At 38.5% G+C, this 25216-nt stretch overlaps 1 protein-coding gene across 1 annotated transcript in view; it reads right to left on the bottom strand.

The window, feature by feature from the left end:
* Positions 1-25216, bottom strand: part of adck1 (aarF domain containing kinase 1) — a 167320-nt gene that overhangs the window by 85256 nt on the left and 56848 nt on the right. The gene's annotated exons all lie outside the window — the stretch shown is intronic.

Genomic DNA, 25216 nt, shown 5'->3' with positions numbered 1-25216 from the left:
AATACTGCTTGTTACATACGTGCAACATTTCAGCTGTAAATAAATGATAAATGTTAGCTAGATTATGTTCATTACCTGTCTAATGATGTATGTATATGCTGAAATAGAATAAAATAGTTTCTATTATAAAAAACATATATCAAGTGTCGTTAACGGTCGTTATGTGTAGTGAGTTGGCTCACATGATTTAAGTTTCACGCTTCAGGACTTCCGTTAAGGGTACATAGTGATGACTTGTGATGCATTGTGAAACTTTTTAGGGAGCGAGCGTTTCAGTGGAAGGATTCTGCGATTGAGACAGCACTTAAAATGGCCGACTCCCTGACTACTGAACTAGGGAGCTGATTGAGACGCACCCACAGTAAGTGATGCTACTTATAATGATGTTAATTGAAAACATGCATGTAGGCATCAGGCATATACTTCTTAAAAGGGATAACTCCAGCGGAAAAAAAAAAGTCATCATCATTTACTAACCCTCATGTAGTTCCAAACCCATTTTAACCTCAGTAGAGCACAAAAAGAGACATGAAGTGTGTTCAAACTGCTCTTTTCAGGGGTGGTCAGGCTCCAAAATGACATAAAGCAATACAAAATATACCATATGGCAATATTCCAGAATAGTCCATATCTTCTTAAGCTATAAGATAGCACTCTGTGAGTTACAGAGCTAAATTTACCGTTAAGTCATTATTTCAAAGCGTCTTTTCACACCATTCTGCAAAAAGTCACATTTTACATTCTATGGAATAAAGTCAGTCATACAGGTTTGGGAAAAAAATTTAAGTGACTCAATGGCCTAGGACCTCAATACATTGCAGATATGCTGATTAAATATAAACCCAACAGATCATCAGGATCAAGTCAGTTAGAAATATCAAGGGTTCACTCAAAGCAAGGAGAGTCTGCGTTTAGCTATTATGCCAGCCACAGCTGGAACCAGCTCCCTAAACAGATCAGATGTGCTCCAACAGTAGTCACATTCAAATCCAGACTCAAAACACATCTGTTCAGCTGTGCATTTACTGAATGAGCACTGTGCCACTCTATGTCCGACAGTTTGCACTTTATCTTATCTATGTATCGCCTTTTTATTCTTTTAATTCTTTTTATAACTGTTTTAATTTAACCTTGTTTTTATTTTTGGTTACGATTTCATTCATTTTTGGTTAGTGCTGTCTGGTTGTGAGTGTTGTGAGCGTTGGGAAGTGAGACGGTACACAATCAGACGTGAGTGTGGAACACCGGGTCCTTGGAAGGGCAGGAGGTCACTAGGAAGCTGGGTTGCTAGTGTGTCTCACAAACTGAAAATCTCTGACTCTTCTGTTCAGAAAGGGGAGCTTTCTTATACATGGTATTTTTATTTCTTATGCATTTGTTGTGATTATTCTATCAATATTTTAATACCTTTTCTATTTAAAGCACTTTGAATTACCATTGTGTATGAAATGTGCAATACAAATAAACTTGCCTTGCCTTGCGCCTTGACAGAAATGAGGAACTTTTATGGGTGAACTGTTCCTTTAATTAAATAAAATTCAAATAGTATACATACAGACAGTGGCGGTTCTAGGGGGGTGGCCAGGGGGGCCGGTGCCCCCGTGTCAACAAGCTTGGCCCCCCCTCTGGCCCCCGTAAATTTGGAATCACATCGCACCAAACAATTTTCTGAAACTGGTTACAATGTGCGGTTTTTGCTGTGGCTGTGTGTGATGAAAAGAGCACTTTATTGTGTCATAACCAATAACCAATGCAGAGAAGCAATGAGGAGGCTGTGCGCTGTGGCGCTCAAGTGATGTCTGTTTATGAATGATTCGTCACTCAGTCTGCATTCGCTCAAATAGTTGTAAAACGCGGGCTATAATGGTTGCTACGCACTTGATTATAGATAAAATAAGCTCTCTTTATACACGTTGTGTTGTGTGTAACTTCACCCATACGCAGCAGTGATACTGTAGATTAATTTTACTGACTTGACGACTTTGAATTCCATTCAGTCATTTCGTTCATTTAGCTACTGGTAGTTAAAATATATTTTTTCAATGGCTAATTTCTCCGAACACGTCCACATATGTAATCTTTGATTATATTCCGAATTAGGAAGATGCAGCCAAAGATAAATTATGACCAACGCAATGAAAGAACCATTCATGTGCGAATATGACAGAGATAGGCATACCCGAGAAAAGATACAGAAAATAATGTAATTTTAGTCTTGTTAGGCTATATAGCGAGAAATAATATTATTTTATCCAGTGTTTGTCCAGTAGCCTAATTGTCCAGTGTTGCTTATAGAGTATTAGATGTTTGTTTTTATGCCTATGCTAACTTTGCGAAGAGTCTGCTAACAGAGAGCAGGTAGGCTACAAAACATGTAAAATAAATGGTTTAGTTTTACTTTTATAAATTGAGCATGCATGATCATATTACAGATACATTACTTTTCAAATAAATAAATGAACTTGAAATGATTTTACTTCACGTGTAGAGACTGCAGAGTGATACAATACATGGCCAAATAAAAAAGACTTTCAATAATCTGGGAATAAATTAAAGGGTTAGTTCCCCCAAAAAGAAAATAAAAACACCTAATGTAACTCACCCTCGTGTTGTTCCAAAACCTGTATTAGCTAGAATGTCGTTAACCAAACCATTTCAGTGCTGAATGTCCATAAAATTCAAGATATGCGGCAGAAATGCCCCTGTTTGAGTTTTAGACTCAGAGCGTTTTTACACTGGGCACGTTTGTTGTGGTCCGCGTCAGAGCGCGTTCTACACCGCGAATACACCGCAGGCTCCCACTCGCTCATATCCAAGGTAAATCATCAACACTATCATCCCTTACATGTGTTGTATTGAACTAAATACATCGTCATCTGATAAAATGCATGCGCAGTTTAATTTTCTTGCGCACCCGAGTCTTAATCTTATAATATATAATACAATCTTATGTATCCTGTTTATATATATATATATATATATATATATATATATATATATATATATATATATATATATATATATATATATATATATATATATAGGCTATTAACAAAAGTACATATTTTGAATAGGCTATCATAATGTTTATAGTTATTTTATGTTTATTTCCATTTGTTTAGCTTACGCATTTGTGTTGCCTCAATCCAATAAAATACATATACAATGGTTATTAGCAGTTGTGTACTTTGTTTTTGATTCATTATTGCATAAAATAATATTATATTGGATCTAACTATAATTACCCAGTTGTGAATCATATGACCCGTGGATCGTCCGTGGGTGGCCAGAAAACATGTCAAATAAACCAGCGGCTCGGTAGCGGACCACTGTCGGAAAAGTGGTGGCTGCCGCCGGTGGTCCGCTAGGAAAACGATGAGCAAAATGCCAGCGGGCCGCCGGTGGGCCGCCAACTTTGCCTCCTGTGGTCCGCCACTGGCCCGCTGGTCGTATTTTAGCTGTTGCTTTCACATTCCCATGAATCGCAGCACAGCTCGAGCGCAATTTGCGCAACCGAGCTCAGAGCACCTCCTTCAGGCAGTCTCGAATTCAGTTCCCCTGAGCTCAGCTCACCCGGGTCCGCATGACAACTTTCACATTACCAATTATTCGAACTAAACTGCCAGTGTGAAAACGCCCTCACATTTACATCATGATATAGACTACAGTATAAGCAATATAACATGACGAGTGCAATATCACAAGAGTTCTGTTTTTCTACCCAGAATAGCATGAGTGCAAATGCGATAGGGTTACTGATCTTATACAACAGTTTAATAAAATAAATAAGTTAATATTGTGTTCAACATAAGAAAGTCCTATTTGGAACGACATGGGGGTGAGTAAATGGTGATAGAATTTTTTGGTGAACTACCTAATTATCTACTGGTTAAGATAAATGTTAACGTGTGCCCCCTAAAAGCACAAGTGGCCCCTGCCTGGCCCCCCTAGTTACCGTGGTCTAGAACCGCCACTGCATACAGACTAAAGGCCTGTACACACCGGGACGAATATCGCGCGCGCTTATCGCCAGTGTTTTTTGTGCCGTTTTTCGGCGCGTCTTGAGTGTTCATACCCAAGCGATTTTCACTGGCGCTGCGCCGAGTGAACGTGCACATTCAGTCGATGCGCTCCCGGTACACAAGATGGTGCTGCGGCACTTTAAGCCTCAGACACTCGCTTGTCACACAGAAGGAGAAGAGAGACAGTATTTACGTGCTTGCCAAAACCATAGACATATTATGTATATGGACAAAACCATTCACACACTTTTTGCTAACTGGCAAGCAGCATTAGCAGTTCATCTTCTTCTTTGTCTACTTACTACTTCTTCGTCGTATCAATGTGTGCTCGGCAAGACCGTTTTGTGCTTGAGCGCCACCAAGTCACTGTCACTTCAGCAGCTCCAGGCACGTGAACAAAAGCGCCGATCTCATTGGTCGGACAGTTTTTTACGCGCCGCGTCAAAATAAAAAAACGAACCCGAGGCGTTTTTTTAAAAATGACGCTTTTACGCCTGGCGTTTTGCGCGTCGGTGTGAACACTCACATTGGCGCCCATTGTTTAGTCCCGAGGCGTTAAACGTCGGCGATAAACGCGTGCGAAAATCGTCCCGGTGTGAACAGGCCTTTAAGGCCTGTACACACTGGGACGAATATCGCACGCGCTTATCGCCAGCGTTTTTCGTGACGTTTTTCGGCGCGTCTTGAGTGTTCACACCCAAGCGATTTCCACTGGCGATGCGCCGAGTGAACGTGCACATTCAGTAGATGCGCTCCCGGTACACAAGATGGTGCTGCGGCACTTTAAGCCTCTGACACTCGCTTGTCACACAGAAGAAGAGGAGAGACAGTATTTACGTGCTTGCCAAAACCACAGATATATTATGTCTATGGCAAAACCATTCACACACTTTTTGTTAACTGGCAAGCAGCATTAGCAGCCCATCTTCTTCTTTGTCTACTTACTACTTCTTCGTCGTATCAATGTGTGCTCGGCAAGACCGATTTTGTGCTTGAGCGCCACCAAGTTGTGTTTTACTGTCACTTCAGCAGCTCCAGGCACGTGAACAAAAGCGCTGATCTCATTGGTCGGCCAGTTTTTAACGCGCCGCGTCAAAATAAAAAAACTAACCCGAGGCGTTTTTTTTAAAATGGCTTTACGCGTCGGTGTGAACGCTCACATTGGCGCCCATTGTTTAGTCACGAGGCGTTAAACGTCGGCGATAAACGCGCGCGAAAATCGTCCCGGTGTGAACAGGCCTTTAGGTCGCTGTTTAGTAGAATCAGTACGAGAGCAGCCCAGCTTGTCCACCTGCAATTAGGACAAAGGGTTGTTTTGTTAATGTCTTAAAGTGCTTTTTCACGTATCACCTGGCGGGTGCTAAAGTATTTCATGGATAGATTGAAACATTGGATGACTTAGAGTAGGATATTTCCGTTTTAAAATGTGAAAAATCAAGAAATTGCATGTCAGCATGCAGCTATTGAATTGAGAATCACAACATGTAAGTATGATTAATTATTGATGTATATATTTTCTATGTGGTGTTCAAAATGCATAGTTTTGTGTGTTATTGTGTACGTTTCCGGCTAACCAGCTAACTCATGTTATTAACTACTTTGAGTAAAGATAAAGGATGGAGCAAGATTTGTTTTACAAGCGTTTATGTTCATTCACGTTAGTGCTTGGATAACATATGCACCGTTATTGATACAGTTCCCGCATTTGCACCGCAATAAATTAGAAATATACACACACATGGGTTTGTTGATGGACCTACACTTGTTAATGCTGATGGTGAGGAATTACAGTTGCAACATCTCATAATGTTAGAGAATGAATATCGCACGCGCTTATCGCCAGCGTTTTTCGTGACGTTTTTCGGCGCGTCTTGAGTGTTCACACCCAAGCGATTTCCACTGGCGATGCGCCGAGTGAACGTGCACATTCAGTAGATGCGCTCCCGGTACACAAGATGGTGCTGCGGCACTTTAAGCCTCTGACACTCGCTTGTCACACAGAAGAAGAGGAGAGACAGTATTTACGTGCTTGCCAAAACCACAGATATATTATGTCTATGGCAAAACCATTCACACACTTTTTGTTAACTGGCAAGCAGCATTAGCAGCCCATCTTCTTCTTTGTCTACTTACTACTTCTTCGTCGTATCAATGTGTGCTCGGCAAGACCGATTTTGTGCTTGAGCGCCACCAAGTTGTGTTTTACTGTCACTTCAGCAGCTCCAGGCACGTGAACAAAAGCGCTGATCTCATTGGTCGGCCAGTTTTTAACGCGCCGCGTCAAAATAAAAAAACTAACCCGAGGCATTTTTTTTAAAATGGCTTTACGCGTCGGTGTGAACGCTCACATTGGCGCCCATTGTTTAGTCACGAGGCGTTAAACGTCGGCGATAAACGCGCGCGAAAATCGTCCCGGTGTGAACAGGCCTTTAGGTCGCTGTTTAGTAGAATCAGTACGAGAGCAGCCCAGCTTGTCCACCTGCAATTAGGACAAAGGGTTGTTTTGTTAATGTCTTAAAGTGCTTTTTCACGTATCACCTGGCGGGTGCTAAAGTATTTCATGGATAGATTGAAACATTGGATGACTTAGAGTAGGATATTTCCGTTTTAAAATGTGAAAAATCAAGAAATTGCATGTCAGCATGCAGCTATTGAATTGCACCATACAAGTATGCATGAAAAGTGCCGTAATTAGTCATTACTTGTGCAGTAAAGTGTATAACCTCTTTTCAGTCTACTTCAGATCTGAACATTGTGCCAGAAAATTCAGCCTTCCCTGAGAAACGGATCAGAGTAGCAAGCCTACAGCAAAAACGCAGAGCTTTTGAGGAGGCAGAACCCTTTTGCAGGGAAATGAGAAGATGCCTTTGACCTAAACACAGAACGCTTGGAAATGACAGCCAAGCCATAGAATGTTGTGATTGTTTAGGATGTTAATTACACTGAAAGAAGCTGTAAAACAAGCTACAAAATTCTGCTCGATGAATAGGTAAGTAGGCACAGCTGGGACGCTTATAATCAGAGGCAGAGCGGCAACAAAAAAAAAAAGACAGATTAGTGCTTTGGAGATTAAATATTATCTTTTCACAGCACTAAATAAATCAACTTCTCTTGGAGCTTTATTCACTCTCACTGACGAGTGTCTCACATAACTGACCTTTTTTCCATGTCACCTGTCTTCCGTTTGCCCTATATCGGTGTGTTGATTTGAAGCAAACTTTGAAAATGGTAGATTATGAATGTGTTCTGTCTGTGGATCTGGTAAGAAAATACTGACCATATGTGTTAAAAAGGAATATTTCACCCAAAGTTGTGCATTCTGTAATCATATAATCACCATTATGTCATTCTTGAACACAAAGGAGACGTTTTCAATTGTACTGTATTTACAATGAATGGTTACTGGAGATTTCCTGCTTCAAAAAGGAAGCAAAAGCATTATAAAAGTATAAAAGTAGTACCATAAAATATCATAGTAGTCTACTCGTAGTTTTCCCCTACTGACAAGATAATAACTAACACATATATAACACAATTCAACAATGTTAAAGTTAGGTCTTCTAGGTAAGGTTCTGCTAATAAAAGCAACGTTTAGCTAGTTAAGGCTACAAATCAAATGCTCACAAATGTCGATTCTCCTCTGCAATCACACATTATATAAAAGTGTAATGCATTATTTTTTCGTTTCGTAAAATGCAGTGCGGCACTCTCATGAAATGCATTTTACGATGAAAGACGACATGATTCCACTTAATATGACTGAGGTTTGCAGACAGACAAAAGCCTTTAAAACACTCTTGCACGTGTACCATTACAGTCATTGAAGCTAATGCAAAAGAAACAGTAATAGGGAACAACTTTCAACAGTCGACTGGTTTGGCATCAGACCAGTCTCACAAGAAAAAGATATGCAATCACTTTTAGCAGTGTTATGGTCCTATTCAGAGCAGTGTGTTGGGTGGATGAATGGCTTGCTAATGGAGCAGATATTCATGCTGAGGAGATGGAGAGATAACATTCTGCTGTGGGGCGTATGGGAGAGAAACTCTGGTGAGTGAGATAATGCAGTGTTTATGGTAATATTTTAATCTCTTATCGTGCTAGAGGAGAAACCCAGAGGGTATTTATCAGCTTTTGAACTAACGCACCACTGCTTTATTCATTTTTATCATCTTTTCTAAAAAAAAAACTATTTTCCCATCTTTGTGGTGCCCTATCAGAAGCAACAAGAGATAGTTTTTGCATCAGTTTTTCACCCTCTCTTTCATTATGATTGATGTGTTATTTTAATATTTCACTTTTATATATGTTAGCAGCCAAAGACAGTTTTGTGACATGAAAAGGACCAATTGAAATAAGATTATGTGATTATTAGCTCAGTGTTTCTCAACTGGTGGGTCGCAAGACCGTTTTGAGTGTGCAGTCAAAGAAACAACGGCTGCTTCTGAAAATTTAAGCAGCTGACTTGTTGCCTTGCTGCCTTATCAGGCAAAGACTTTGTGAGCAGTGTTTGCGCACAAAAGTACCTCAGAAAACTGATTTCGGACAGACTTCTGAGGCAGGGTAACAGTTTAAGGAACTACAGCAAAATAGAGCGAGCTTTGGTGATAACTAAATTAATATTTAATTAATTTCCTGCTATAAAATTACATCAGAAGTGGAAAACGTTGGTCAAAAACATACATTTTTACACACAAACTTACTAAAAATTGGGTCTCGGCCTAATGACCGTGGGAAAATGTGGGTCCCTTGGCCAAACCAGTTAAGAATCATTGAATTACCTGGTATCTTATGTAAATCTAAAGGTGCTTATATTATTAAACATTTCATCATTGCATTCTTCCGTGAGCACTTAAACTCATCTTTAAAAAAAAAATTAAAAAAACAAAAAATTGTCCTCAATTCTCTCCTTATTCTAGCTATTCTATGCTACTCTAAGTAATGTCCAAAACCTAGTATCTCAGGCACTTTTTGTGATTTTTCGCCTCTTCATGACGGATCGCTTCCTGTATTCCTCAGTTGTAAGTCACTTTGGATAAAAGCGTCCGCTAAATAAATAAATAAATGTAAATGTCATCAAAAAACTCCTTAGGTGTAAAAGTGCCCCTATTATAGTTATTTGAATATTCCCTTTCAGTGTGTAATGTCAGTGTATAATATCAGTGTGTGAATGTTGTAAAGTCGAAAGTGCACGATAAATAAAGTTATTGTCTCCCAAAAGAAAGAATCGACTCCTTAAAACCACCTATAGGAGTCATTTTTGTTTTCGAATCCCACTGCAATGCGGTTCTAAATTACTAGATAAGATGTTTGCATTATGCCCGCCTGTGTTGTACATTGTCCAGCCCTCAAATGTAATTTTTACTGACAACTGCTTCTCAAATCTCAGAGTTCAACGCGGGATTTACAAAACGCTTGCTCTTGAAAGATGGGTCAGTACCCAGTTTATTTGGACCAGCTTGCTCCTCAGAATCACAACATGTAAGTATGATTAATTATTGATGTATATATTTTCTATGTGGTGTTCAAAATGCATAGTTTTGTGTGTTATTGTGTACGTTTCCGGCTAACCAGCTAACTCATGTTATTAACTACTTTGAGTAAAGATAAAGGATGGAGCAAGATTTGTTTTACAAGCGTTTATGTTCATTCACGTTAGTGCTTGGATAACATATGCACCGTTATTGATACAGTTCCCGCATTTGCACCGCAATAAATTAGAAATATACACACACATGGGTTTGTTGATGGACCTACACTTGTTAATGCTGATGGTGAGGAATTACAGTTGCAACATCTCATAATGTTAGAGTAGCGTATCACTGAGAAATGTCCTGCTCAAGTTGTCCTTCAGATGGAGATTCGGGTTGAATATGTTTTTCCAATGTTTCATCATCGGACTCGCACTCGGATTGGTACAGTAAAATCTATGTCATTGTTATTGTCTTCACAGTGTGTACAAATCGCTGAACTTCAGGAAGCCTCCGGACGGCGCTGAAGTTCAGTTATGGTAACGGGCATTTAGCTTCCGAAACAAGCGCTGTACGCGGTAGACCAAAAGGCCAATCATAGCAGAGAAGGCTTACGGAAAGGAGGGATTTAGAGAGACGTATTCATCCGTCAAGTTGTTTGAGAATCATTGAAGAATGTGGTGATGTGCAATGTATATTAAGAGAAAATTAAACTTTTTTTTTACCTTTGATGCATGTAAACCTGTTATAGGAGACCTCCGAAACAAAATTAGGCATAATAGGGGCACTATAAGTACAAAAAAGGACAAATAAACATAGTCAGTTGCTGGTACTTTACAATTTTACAGTATAAATTGTGTTCTATTTACTCATAAACAAACTGCAAAAATGTTCTAGATGAAAGTCTGAAAAAGTTGTTTCTGTGTTTGTTTTCACAGAGAGTGAGGAACCGTCTTAGAGATGCACCACAGAGCAGTGCAGTGGGGTCTTCTCTTCAGAGCCGAGTGGACAGATTGTCGAGTCATTTCTACGGCACACTCCAGATTCACACTGTAGGACCACATATGCCACCACAAATGCTACAGTTCCGTTTCGTTTCTCATTTTTTATGACTGATTTGTATGCAAGATTTTTATTCTTGCAGCATCCAAGTAAACGTGGCTGTTCACTTTATTATGAAAAGGCACATATACACTCTAAAAAAATTCTATAATCAATTAGTTATGACAATATATGTTTTAACATTGCTTTAGCTATTCAAAATAAGTTAAGCAAATTTCAACAAAGATTCAGCTAATGTTTTTAAGTCAGTTTAATGTAATTTAAGTTAAAATAACTTAAACATCCAAGTTGATTGTACTTAAAAATAAATTAAGGCAGCAACTTTTTTTACAGTATGTACTATATTGGCTGCATGGATGCAGTGTTTTCTACACATTATGAGTGAGCAGCACGTCTGCTACATCTACAGTACAGCGGTACACCACAAGAAATTGAGTCCAAATTGAAGGGGATGAGATAACACGAATGGGTAGTGTAAAATAATACAAAGATGTAAAATAGACAGCATCTTGCTGTACGCAACAATATATAACTCATTGATTCGTTTTTTTCATTCTTTTTGGAAAACAAAGCTTGGTCTTGGGCCAGAGTGTTGGTGCTGGAGTAAAGGGTTTGGCATGGAATGGCAGTGAGTAACATGTGATTGTAGGGAACAGCCCATATGGATACAGGAAGCACTGGGACAGCCTGCATTCTGCGAGGGTGGTAAACCACTGAAGCAGAGAGGGCTGAGTCTGGAAATTTACAGGGTCCAACAAATCACCAATGCCAAAGATGTCCAGCCACCCACATGCTTCTTTACTATCATAAACCAATGCCAAAAAGACCACCTGCTCATTTCTCAGACCCTCATGTAAAGTATAACTGTTTTTCAACATCCTGTGGCTTCAAAGTGTGTATGGATCAAATCGTGACAACCCTCAGTTTGGAAAAAACAACCCAAAAACTGCATTAACAGTAATGCACTTACAATTGAAGAAACCTTACACTGTAAAAAATGTCAATTGTCTCCAATTGAAAATGTTCTAGTGACTGATCACATCTAAATTTTTTAGTTGACCAAATTGAATTTCTGTGAATAAAATTGTATCAATTCACAGAAATTCAATTTGGCCAACTGAAAAATTTAGATGTGATCAGTCACTAGAACCTTTTCAATTGGATAGGCTGGAAATATTTTACAGTGTAGGAAGGATTTAAAAGTAGACAAGCATATTTCATGTAATGTCATTTTTGTTTAAATCATTAGATTACTTATTTATGCAGAATGTAGATGTTTGTGCCTATACTTTCAAAACAGTGTATGCTTTATGTTTATTCTGGTGCAATGTCTTGTCTCATAGATTCCAATTGTGAGTGCAATACTGCAAACAACTCTTTTCAGATAAGTTGGCCAATAAAAAAAAAGACAAGAAAGAAAGAAATTCAGAAAGAAAAGAAAACCAAACCTAACGAACAAAAGAAAAAGAACTAAATGAATAAAAGATAAAAAGAACAAAAGAAAAAAAAGAACAAAGGAAAGAAAGAATGAATGAAGGATAGAAAAATAAATGAAGCAAGGAAGGAAGAGAACAAACAATGTATGAAAGTATGAACAATCAAGAAAAAGAAAGACTGAAAGAATGTAAGAACGAACGCAAGAACGAACAAACAAAGGAGGAAAGAATGAGAGAACAAAGAAAGAAAGAAAGAAAGAAAGAAAGAAAGAAAGAAAGAAAGAAAGAAAGAAAGAAAGAAAGAAAAGAAGGAATGAACAACAAAAGAAAGAAAGAAAGAAAGAAAGAAAGAAAGAAAGAAAGAAAGAAAGAAAGAAAGAAAGAAAGAAAGAAAGAAAGAAAGAAAGAAAGAAAGAAAGAAAAGAAGGAATGAACAACAAAAGAAAGAAAGAAAGAAAGAAAGAAAGAAAGAAAGAAAGAAAGAAAGAAAGAAAGAAAGAAAGAAAGAAAGAAAGAAAGAAAGAAAGAAAGAAAAGGAATGAACAACAAAATAAAGAAAGAAAGAAAAGGAATGAACAACGAAAGAAAGAAAGAAAAGGAATGAACAAAGAAAGAAAAGGAATGAACAAAGAAAGAAAGAAAGAAAGAAAGAAAGAAAAGAAGGAATGAACAACAAAAGAAAGAAAAAAAGAAAGAAAGAAAGAAAGAAAGAAAGAAAGAAAGAAAGAAAGAAAGAAAGAAAGAAAGAAAGAAAGAAAGAAAGAAAAGAAGGAATGAACAACAAAAGAAAGAAAGAAAGAAAGAAAGAAAGAAAGAAAGAAAGAAAGAAAGAAAGAAAGAAAGAAAGAAAGAAAGAAAGAAAGAAAGAAAGAAAGAAAGAAAGAAAGAAAGAAAGAAAGAAAGAAAGAAAGAAAGAAAGGAGTCAGGGCAGGGTGATTAATCACAGCTGCCGTCCCAGCGAGTGTTTCGTTTCGTCTTCCCCCTGTGCTGGCAGGATGTGAGCGGTGGGCTGCTGAGACACGCCCCGTATGATGCCTCACATCCAGCACATCATTAGAAGAAATGATGCACATTTACATGCTCGGCTGGCCGTTGTGTCATTGAGAATGAGGCAGCAGCGGTGGCGCTTTCCAAGGGATCCACCCCCTTTCCACAACACCGATTCCATCGCACACACTCACAGGCCAATCCTAGGTTGGGACTCGCCTGCCATCTGTTGTTTAATGGTCTCCTGTAATGGATCCCTGCCCCAAGAGCCCAGTCTATTCTCTAAGGGACACCTGCAGGCCAGAGAGCTCACATTGCAACGGGTAGATCAGAGACTCATACCCTGGCTGAAGATGAATGAGGCTACATGGTCCAAATGAGGCTACGGTTGCATGGTGGACTCTAGCTGGACAGGATTCCCATCCTATACACAAGAACCCTCAAAATAAGATTAACCCCCTTCTGAGGGATCAGAATTGCTTTCAACATTAATAATAAGAATATAAATAAACTGAGAAAATTAACAGTTTGCTTAAATGTAAAAAACGGACTTTTAAACAAAACTCTGTCCTCCTCAAGGGCATAGTCGAGCTAATGGTTCAGGAAGTTTGCAAACGAATATTAGGTGAGGAGGAAAAGAAATGGGAGAGCAGAGATGGGATCTATTTATACCAGGCTGACGGAGCGGTTAAGAACTTCATCTCGTAGCTCCGATGGCACGATTGCTCAACTGAGGAGGGATTTGACAAGAAGCTATACGTGTCGATTAGAGATTATATTGCATGCTCCAGTGCAGAAAAAAGTGATGATGTGACCAAACAGTGACACTAAATATTGTGGAAGGGTCTTACAGAGAGATCCTATCTCTGGATTCAACGTGAACCTGTGCGGGTGAGAGGATATTTATGAAGGTGAGGTGTTTTTATATCAATGACAGCTTAAAGAGCATTTCTCTAGCAAATGAAAGAAAGCTAGAGGAAACCTCAGATCGATACGTCCGTCTTTGCCAAAGTAGAGAACTGGAGTGGTGTGGTAGATAAACGTGTCTAACATCTCTTGTACAGCCCCACTGTCTCACAAAAGGTTAATTGAGTCTATTTTGGTTAATGAGAGACAGGGCCTTTCTTGGGTTAACCAGCATATGGAAGCCCTTTCAACATCTTTTAGACCCAACCATCCGTCAAGGAAATCCACCTGTACCTATTTTACACTTTGAAATAAGATAAGGATGATAAATCATAAAAATGGTAATATTAATTAACGTCATTTGCAAAGATAAGAGTCACTATTAATAACCATTGACGCTGAAGTCCTGATAGTTTCAACTTCTCTATTGTGACATATATCCGAGTGAAACCGCTTCTCGAACAAAATTTGAGTGACAGGACAACCCGCCCTTTCATCGGTGAAGACGTCATGAATTTTAAAGGGGTGGTTGATTATGATATCCCTTTTTTAACTTTAGTTAGTGTGTAATGTTGCTGTTTGAGCATAACATCTGCAAAGTTACGACGCTCAAAGTTCAAAGCAAAGGGAGATATTTTCTTTTAAAGAAATTGCTTTCTAAGGACTACAACAAACGACCAGTAGGGACTACAACAACGAGATTCTCGTGGGTTAGTGACATCACTAACCCTAAAATTTACATAAACCCTGCCCCCTGGGAACACGCAACAAAGGCCCTGTTGAGAAGAGAAAGAGTTAGTTGTTGCCATGCCATAGCATCTGTGAATATTAAACGCAAAAAGACAGTTTAAATATGAATCCTGCTGCAACATAAAATGTCATAGACGCAAAGAATGTAAGAACGAACGCAAGAACGAACAAACAAAGAAGGAAAGAATGAGAGAACGAAAGAAAGAAAGAAAGAAAGAAAGAAAGAAAGAAAGAAAGAAAGAAAGAAAGAAAGAAAGAAAGAAAGAAAGAAAGAAAGAAAGAAAGAAAGAAAGAAAGAAAGAAAGAAAGAAAGAAAGAAAGAAAGAAAGAAAGAAAGAAAGAAAGAAAGAAGGGTAGAAATAGAAAAACTAACAAGGACAAACAAAGGAAGGAAGGAAGGAAGGAAGGAAGGAAGGAAGGAAGGAAGGAAGGAAGGAAGGAAGGAAGGAAGGAAGGAAGGAAGGAAGGAAGGAAGGAAGGAAGTTCAAAGCAAAGGGAGATATTTTCTTTTAAAGAAATTGCTTTCTAAGGACTACAACAAACGGCCAGTAGGGACTACAACAACGAGATTCTCGTGGGTTAGTGACATCACTAACCCTAAAATTTACATAAACCCTGCCCCCTGTGAACACGCAACAAAGGCACTGTTGAGAAGAGAAAGAGTTAGTTGTTGCCATGCCGTTGAAATGCTGAACCTTCCTTAACCCCCTCGAGTCGGCCATCGCGCCGGCGTGATCGACTTGCTTTTTTTCTTATCAGTGCCAAAGAGACTCAAATAACTCTGTCGATTTTTATCACAAAAAAATCCTAAATCGTTGTGCTTTTTGTCAAAATAAAGAAATCGAACATGATGCGCGATCTGCAGCCTCTCTGTCAAAGACGTTCATTCAGATAGTCTTCAGAAACGGAACTCTAGCTTAGTGAATACTTGTATCACAAACATGAGACATATGTCTAAAGAAACGTTGAAATGTCAGGTTTTAAATAATGTAAATCAAAACAAAAACAAAAATTCTGTGTTTATGTAATCTGTTTGAAAAGAGAGAGATGTCAGTCGTTCGCAAGTGTCTCATCATCCGCTAATGTGACCAAGCCCACGGAGCGCAGTCAAATACTGAGATTCAAATACTGAGGCGATGCCCACACATCAACTAAAACAAACACATCAAGTAGTGCTACACTTCAGCTACATCGTTTTTAGACACGTCGAGGAATAATCCTGGAAAAATGGACCTCATGAAAAGCTGTTAATTTCTAAGAGCAACGGATTCAGCAACGGATGTTTGTAAGGTAGGCTAAGTTTATTCTGTTAGCATCTGTGAATATTAAACGCAAAAAGACAGTTTAAATATGAATCCTGCTGCAACATAAAATGTCATAGACGCAATACTGTTTAGACAAGATTTATTTGGCCTGTTTTGGACAGATTATAACGTATTTATTGTAAAATAGCCTAGTGTCACATCAATAAAGCTTTTATTCACAAATGTCTGCTCAGATTCTATAAATATAGTACCAGTATTTGGCTTCATATTGATGTTTAAATATTCAAAAGAATTAAAAATAGTACACTGCAAAAAAATTTCCTCTTAGTATTTTAGTCTTGTTTCTTTTTTAAATATCTAAAAATTCTTAAATCAAATTTACTAAATAAGTGAAATTACATAAAATATTATTTCTTGTTTTGTTGAAAATAAAAATAAAAATAAAGGGAGTTTTTGCTCAAAACGAGCTAAATTATATGCCAATTGGGTAAGAAAAATAATCTTGTTTCTGATTGAAATCTTGTTTCTTGTTTCTGTCCCAAACAGAAATAAGATTATTTTTCTTACCCCATTGGCAGATAATTTAGCTTGTTTTAAGCAAAAAAACGTACTTATCTAGTAAATTAATCTTGACTTAAGAATTTTTTGATATTTGGACTGGAAACCAGAAAAAATACTAAATAAGAAGAACATATTTTGCAGTGTTTTGATCACTTAAAATATAATAGGCCTTTGTAATGTTCATTTTTTGACTACATTCTAAATAAACTACAACAAAATATATTTCCTTTGTCATTTTGCTCTCTCAGTCACATACCTGAAGCTCATTCATTATGCAGTTCATTATGCGGGTCTTTTGTTCTCTCAGGTGTGATACCCAGCATTATTTATGAACGTTCACGCCTCCTCGCATATGGCCTTTGTAAAGAAAAAGTGTCTTACACAATGTAAATCGATATATTGTGTTATGTGAATGAGTAGGCTCAATGATTCTCACATCAGTTTGAAGCAAAAACTCTAGGCAACAACACCTATTAGTCAAGTCTTGTGGACACATATCTATTGTGTATTTTGAGCAGTTTTTTTCTTTTATTTTCAAAAACCATGCATAAACATTATTCTCTCAAAAATAGAAGCATGTACATACATGTTGCTCACATATTATGGTAGCCTAGTTTGTGCTGAATATAGTGTAAATACACTTTTGCCATTAATGTGTTTATAAGCAAATGAAAAAAGCACAAATGTCAGAGCATATTAAAACTTCTAAAGGGCCCCAAAACAGCTCAACCTGTAAGTGACCTGTAAGTATGTTTTATTCTTTGTTGATGTGTTTTCCATGGAAAGTTTCGTTTTTTTAAAATTGTATTTATGCAGTAGCGAGAACGTAAACAAAGGGAAACCCTGTTTGGCTCCGCTAGCCAGTTACCTAATTGCTAATTCAAATTTATCCGACAAACACCTAAAACTTATTTTTAATTCTGTTTTTGATATGACCACTGTAAATAAATCCATGATTAGTCTTCGTAATGGTCTAGTCATTCTGGAAACAGATATTTGGCTACACTTGTTGTATAAAAGACAAAACTAACGGTGCTATACAGGCAGTAGCGATCACTATAGATCCAGTCTGTAATCAAATAATCCCTTCGAGATCTGTAGTATCATTTGTTAGAACGATTAAAACCGTATATCAAAAGCTAACATAAACAGTAATAGCATTTACAAATAACAGCAAATCTACAAAGTATGAGACAACTACAAATAAATAAAAAAAACCATACCATTCTGAAACGTCCTGTAACAGCTGTTCTTGCACAGCTTCTGCTTGATCCTGTTCACTAATATTCTCTGGGTCTCATTCGGGCTCAAATTGATAAGGAAATATTGACGCCATTGTTTATTACAGTACACCTGAGCATATGGACCTAACCATAATGATAAGGGAAGTGACGTAAATTGCGAAGTAAATATGCATAGACACACCTCTGAGTGAGAAGCACAGAGACTGCCATTTCTGTTTACTCGCTGTATCAGCTAAGGTTAGCTAGAGTATTACAATGTCTGCGCCAAAAAACATTACAAATGTTCTGTTGTTGGATGTACCAATGAGTCTCCATAGACTCCCGGCATCCGAGCCACTGAGGACACCGTGGTTGAATTTAATTTTTGATGGAAATGTGCCAAAGAATGTTATATATTTACGCAAATCATTTACGCATGACTGCATCACCAACAAGGGTCAATACCAATGCCTATCACCAATGCCTAATGCTCTAACTTCATATCTAGAAGTAAGGATGGCACTTCATATTTTGTGAATGTTTGCAAATTCCTGTCTGAATGAGCTTTCAAGAATGCTGTACAGCTAATATGGCTAAAGCTAATATGGGAGCATCAGCTCATTTGCATTTAAAGAGACACACACAAAAACAGCGTGTTTCTGCTCACACCCAAATAGGACAAATTTAATGAGGGCAAATTTGACACGCTATAACAAATTATCTGGGGGGTATTTTGAGCTGAAACTTCACAGACACATTCTGGGGACACCAGAGATTTATATTACAGTACATCTTGTGAAAAGGGGCATAATATGTCCCATTTAAGGCCTCGATACTTCAAGCGAAATCAAAGAACTGGTGTGAGGTCATTTCGAACAAAATCAGGCCAAACCAAAGTTTGTTTGGAGTTCCGGGAGTTTGAAACAGCTTGCCAAAGCAAACTGTATTTAAAAAAATATTAAATAGACTAATATCATTGTTTTGTGGCGATTACATGATATGTGCTATTTGCCATTTCCACAACACTCTAGCATGAAGGGGGAGCGTTCTGCATCATTCACCATTTTCTTTAAATTTAAACCCTTACTATTATTATTAATGTTCACAACCATCTCAGTACACTACAATTTGTTAACAAAGAGCCCCGAAGGCTCATGGTTCAGAGTCCTTGCTCAAATTGGTGTTCTTTCCCCCCACCGTGGGCTCAAAACTAGGTAGTGTTGAGTAATTAGCTCAATTTTTCAACCGAACGTGATAATTACTTTTGATAAATATTTGCATAATTGAACTACTAAGTGCCTCGTCCTTTTTTCAGTCCCTCTACCCAACCCTCCCTTACAATGTGCTGGAGGTTAATGCTATTCGCCAGCACACAACGTTCCTCGAGGGTTCTAGAAAGCTATGCAATGCAAAAGGATAATAGCTGATCTTTTGTTGTGTGTAGAGAGGCATTATACATTAACAAGGTTAGGATAACTGTGTATATAGCAGGACAGGGACAAGGAATATATTGCTAATTTTACAAAATTTTAATAATGGATAAATACAATAGATACATATACATAGGTAACTGTAATAAAGTAAAATTAAAAATGTTTTTATATATCTCAATTTTTTTTAAATGTGTGTACTGTATTTAAAAATAAATAAATAAATAAAACTTCAGTGGCTTTCCACTAAGGACTAAGCCAAGAGTGCATAAATCAGAGGCCTGGTTATATTAACTGGAAAGAATCTCATGGAATATTATTTCAGTTGCTCACGGGCTTAAAGAAGAGTGAATTAAAGAGATAGAGTGAAGGCAAGCTGAGAGGAAACCAAAACCAGTGTCTTTCTTCCTCCCCACACCTTTGTGATATCAATAATTCCTTATCTAAATGGATACAGAGCCGCCTGTAACAGCTTTTTGATTTTGTGTGAGACCATGCCAGGCCTCATAAATAAATATGAGGTGAGGTGGGGGAGTTCTGGGATGCTGTAGTTTACCTCACGGTGCAGGAGACTCACGCTAAGAGCCCTGGCAGAGACTCTGTCTGACGGGTACTGCCAACCAGTCACGGCACAGTACATCGCCCAGTGGCATGTGGAAGACTTATGAAATGAGGAGGCAAAGTTCCCTTTCTGAGTGTTTTTCTTTAGTTTTTCTGTAAACTTGTATATATAAATTCTATATTTTAAATTCTGATATTTTCAAGTTTAAGGCATATGAACCGGATTTAACTTACACTATTCACAGGGAACAAATATACTGTAATAATTATTATAAAATTTGTTTATAAAATTTGAAAATCTTTTAACAACACTATTAAATTAAAATCATAATAAAGATGCTAAAAAAATCTAGGTCGAATGTTCAGTGAAAAAGTCATCCCTTACATCCCAAAAACACAAACACAGTTCTCATTAACAACAAGATAGCACGAGCACGACAGACCAACTAACAAACATATTACAATTATGACAAGATTAGAGGGTTATATCGATCACGAAAAGAGGACCCAAAGGGAAAAATATATATATATATCAGGAGTTTATTGTCTCACACTTGTGAGGACAGTGAGGAGGTTTAGACGCTCCAGGCTTATACGGTGTGGAAATGAATGGGTCTTTATCATCGCTGAAGTGAACGACAATACGATCGCAAATGGACAAGCAAGCGGACAACGCACTCGAGCATATTCAAGCAAAAGCCAGCATATATTAGTTCTGTGAAACAAAACCAATGTTACCAATGTTATCGAGAAGAAATAAAGCAACCTCGGCATCCGATTGCAGGCCTTAGCGCTCCTTGAGTTCTCTCCAGCGTTGGAAAGCTGATACTTCTTGGCTGATGGTAAGCCTTCTTTTGTTCCACAGACATTTTCCACATTTGTTTTTTATCTGCCATCTCTCTCTTTCTGTCGTCGCTCGGCTAATGTCCGTCCTGTGTCGTGTATTTTGAATAATGACGTGCACTGAGCCCTCTCTTCTCCCCGTCATTAGTAGACACGCCCCTTACTGCTGATTGGCTATACGTTTGTTTTGGTACTCGGCCCTAGACACTTTTATAAAGCAGTTTTGAAATACCACTTACCCCACCTTTAAGTCAAACACCTAATGTATTCAGTGAATGTGCTTCTAATTTATGCGCATGCCCTCTAACTGAAAAATTGGATCCATCTCAACAAAATCGAATTTGTTTACTCTCACAAACTGTACACACACAACACAAACATCACGTAAAAATAGGTGGGTGGAAACCTTACTAATAGAGTATTTGGTGATTTCATATCTCATAGCATTTACGGTTTCATTTTGTACTGTCGATTATTATTTTCTCACTCAAATTTCTCTGAGAGCAACACTACTACCCTTTTCTCCTCAAGGAAACAGCTCTGCCAAAAGCCAGATGAATGATGTTCATTAAAAAGCCTTGCGCTGACCTGACACAGAGCATACAGAGATGCATTTTTCTTACGCAACATTAGGAGTGCATGCCTCACCTAATCTACATATCCACACACTCACACACAGAGGCGATAATAGAGTGAGCGAGAGACGAAAGGAGAAAGCCAGACAATTGGGGGGGGACTTTTATTGTGAAACAGAGGCAGAGGGATTATTCTCCTGCCGCGCTGAGCCCAACGAGCCGTGACGGGTCCATCTCCAGTTCCCGACACACACAGCAGCAGTGTCTGAAATGCTTCTTCGCAACACACACACACACACACTTACACACCCTAAACCTCCGCAAGCCAGTCGCGACCTGGCTGGAATTACGTAATGTTGCAGCCAGTGCGGTTGTCATACAGCAGGGAGGGATGGGGCTTGAGAGTGAGAGAGAGAGAGAGAGAGAGAGAGAGAGAGAGAGAGAGAGAGAGAGAGAGAGAGAGAGAGAGAGAGATGGGAGGCGGGAAGGCAGTGAAGCAAGAAGTCAGACTGATCTATTAGAGCTAATAATTACAATAATAAAACTGTAAAGGTGCAGTCATCACCCCAGACGCGTTGTGAACAAGTGTAGCCCTCTCAAGGTCAGACGAGGGAGGGCCGCACTTTAACGGTTACTTGCTCAGAATCCGGCTGAGTGATTACAGGTTTGAATTGTCCTTCTCGTTCAAGGTCATTTCACCAACATTGCCAAGTTATGTGACCTTGACTGTACCTGAAACACTGAACAGCAACTGGATTTGCGATTGCCATAGTGTCAGAATGCATTAAAAAGATTTGATGTTTACATTTTCTGAAGAAAAACTCTCAAACGTGGTTGCTAGTTTGTTGCTTAATGGTCAATAAGAGTAGCCTAGATGCCACCCGAGCTTAGCCCTGCCTACAACATTTGAGGTTGTGAAGTTCAGTCTGGACTCAATCCATTGTGGAGCAACTAAGCTTGAACCAGAGCTGTTCGGACCAATCAAATTGTCAGGGCGTGCTTCATACGATGATGGACAGATGATCCACAATAAAGTAACCATGCATGTCACCAAAGAGCGCTTGGGTTGAATTCGTTCTTTATGGGTTGAATGAGAACTTCCGTTCTTATATGCATTCACCTTTACTATTTCTCTCAAAAATGATGATTGTGTTGGTAAGTACTAGCCTGGTCCTACCAGACTCTCGTACATTTCATTTGTACAGAGAGTCTGGCCACTCTCCATTGACAAGCGTTTACTTCCTTGAAGGCGGCTACTCTGTTTAAGTTTAAAACTATTGGAACTGCCAAGAGCCACTCTGGATCTGCCATAACCAATCGCTAACGTTTGGTCTGTGTTTCTCACATGGAAATCCGTAAAAATAAATGTGCAGCCACCTCAGTGACAAAAAACCTTGTGCATTCGGATTGTGATTTATTTACGGTGGAGGGGAGAGTTTTGTGATCGGGAATGCGCTGCTCACGTGGTCCATAACATGATTTTATGCTGTAAATAAAATGTCATTTGCTGGGTATGATAAGAATAAATGCTGCCGAAAATAACGGCCCAATTCAAATGTTTACGTGTGCTTTTCTTCCTTTTATTTTTTGAGCGGTGATTAAATATATTGCTCTTGAAAATACTTGCCAGCATTTAAAGAAATACAAGTCTAGAAAAGCATCCAAAATACAGTGCAACCGTACGGTGCTCTGCAATGGTCAAAAAGGATATAAACAGTGAATTTTGAAGTGATATGTGGATTCGGACAGCAATTAAATGACCACACGACCTTGGTGTTTGTCTAAAACAGTAGGTCATTTGGCCGGGGATTTTTACGCGGATGGTGGGAGATGGACGGCAATAAAATCAATGACTAGCCCATGTAAATGATGACCATACCTTACGACCGCACGAGAAACAATTACCAGGGCTTCAGCCAACTCCTTCGCCACTAATGAAGCGAGCTGGAAAATCAAACTTTTCCCAGGACACAGCATCATGGCCACCAACAAAACTCAGCAAAGATTGTTCTTGCTCCGGCTTTAACTTCTGGATATTCGGCAGCAGTGCCACAACGGAATGAATGGGTGCGTCTCAATCAGCTCCCTAGTTCAGTAGTCAGGGCACTGATCAGGACATAAGTCAATGAGCTGACTCCCTGATCAGTGCCCTGATCAGTACCCAATGGCTTCACTCGCATCTTTCTCCGCCGCCATTACAGAACTACAAATCAAACTAGCGCACGACATCAACGTCATCGTTCTCAGCCACTCCCTCTGTTCGCTGATTGGACCGGTAAAAATTTGTTCGGAGAAAACCTAAGAATATACCGCAGTCCCAGACGGAGTACTGAAGGAAAATGAAAATTGAGCAGAAGTACGTAGGAGGGCGGAGCCAGGCTAGGTAAGTACTCCGTCTATCCTTAAATTCTTTCTTACAACACAAAGATCATTTACACTCATCTTCTTCTTCTACTTCGAGCGTGCGTGCAGTTGAGTTCTGTTGACAACTATGCGTCGCTCAACATACGTCACTTACTCCGTTGCTCTGATGGTTGTAGGTCTATCCAATTGAGTGCAGAGGCATTTTCTTTCCTGGTTCGGTTGAAATGCCCCATAATCACAGCCCAATGGAGCAGTATCAGACTCATATTCTGACTAGAATCTGAGTATGATGACGTCAGGCTACAATAAGAGTCTATTGTATGCAAACCTCTGCTCTATGACTGCGTTTACATGGACAGCAGTAATCTAATTATTGACCTTTTTCTGAATAAGACAATATTCAGATTAAGGTGTTTACATGAGTTGCTTTTAGAATATTCCGTTCATGTTCCCGTTTTACATGTTATAGAACACAACAATGGCACGTCATTACGTCCCCATGCCACGCTACGCTGTCCTACGTCCAATCATAGCAAAACTTTGGCGGGTCTGTTAAACTTCAATGGGCTCAGGCAATCCGCTGTAGTTTTACCTGCGGGTGTCGCTGTTGGACAGTTGGCGAGTGTTACTTCATAAAAAGAGCGATTTTTATACTTTTTTATGTAATTTATATATATATATATACATTGCTTTATATATATATGTTTTTTTGTAATATTATATAATGTCTCTTTCAGTTTTTTTTTTTTTAAGAGACACTGTCCCACTTGCCTCCTTGACAGCCTATATTTCATAAGCACTTTGAATTGCCACTGTGTATGAAATGTGCTATACAAATAAACTTGCCTTGCCTATATTTCAAATAATAGCTTTGATTAATGATGAAAAGGGTTTCAAAATCGTAATTGTTTTGATAGTTTTTCCCTGCCGTCGAGCCACAGGCGTTCACTAAATTACCCATATGGCTTGCATATTGGTCACAAGGATATGGGATTACAGATACAAATTTAGTGTATTTTACTTTTACAATGAGCAGAATAATTACAACAAAAAGAAAAAATATAGAGGAGGCGGTGTCAGAATGAGCAGTCAAGCAAGACACGCACAATAGCAACACGTCATGGCAACAATATTTCAGACTGACAGATACATAAAATGCATGTAATGTTCTCCGATAATGCGACTAAAATAGGCATACTCCACATGTCTTAATTCGATTTGCGTTTAAATCGAGTATGACTTTAACCGGATTAATAATTAGAAATTGCTGTTTACATGGTAGCTTCTTAATCAGAGTATTGTCCTAATCAGGTTAATATCGAGTATTGTTGTCCATGTAAACGACGTACTGTATGGCTCCTTTAATGTAAGATCACAAAGAGCAGCCTGCAATGATGACTGAGAGTATGTGACTTTCATCATTAAAGACAACATGAAACAACTATTTATTTGCTAAATAAATTATCCAAATTTTTTAGCACTTTTCCCCCATCATTTATCAAAATGTTTTTTATAAAAATAAAATTAAATAAATAAATGAAATACATACAATATAATACATAAAAAACTGCCAGTGAATGGGCATTTTTAAGTGTGTGTGTGTGTGTGTGTGTGTGTGTTTTATAAACATATATATAATGTTTTTATAATGGAAAATAAATAAATGAAAAAAAAAAACAATACAATACGTAAAAACTGCCTGAGAAAGGATTTTTTTTGCTGATGCAACCAAGGTCAAATGTGTGTGTGTGTGTGTGTGT

The sequence above is a fragment of the Gobio gobio genome (assembly GCF_949357685.1).
Source record: "Gobio gobio genome assembly, chromosome: 13".
In the NCBI taxonomy this organism is placed as follows: Eukaryota; Metazoa; Chordata; class Actinopteri; order Cypriniformes; family Gobionidae; genus Gobio; species Gobio gobio.
Note: the sequence above shows the minus strand (reverse complement) of the source record. Positions and strands in the feature narration are given on the sequence as shown.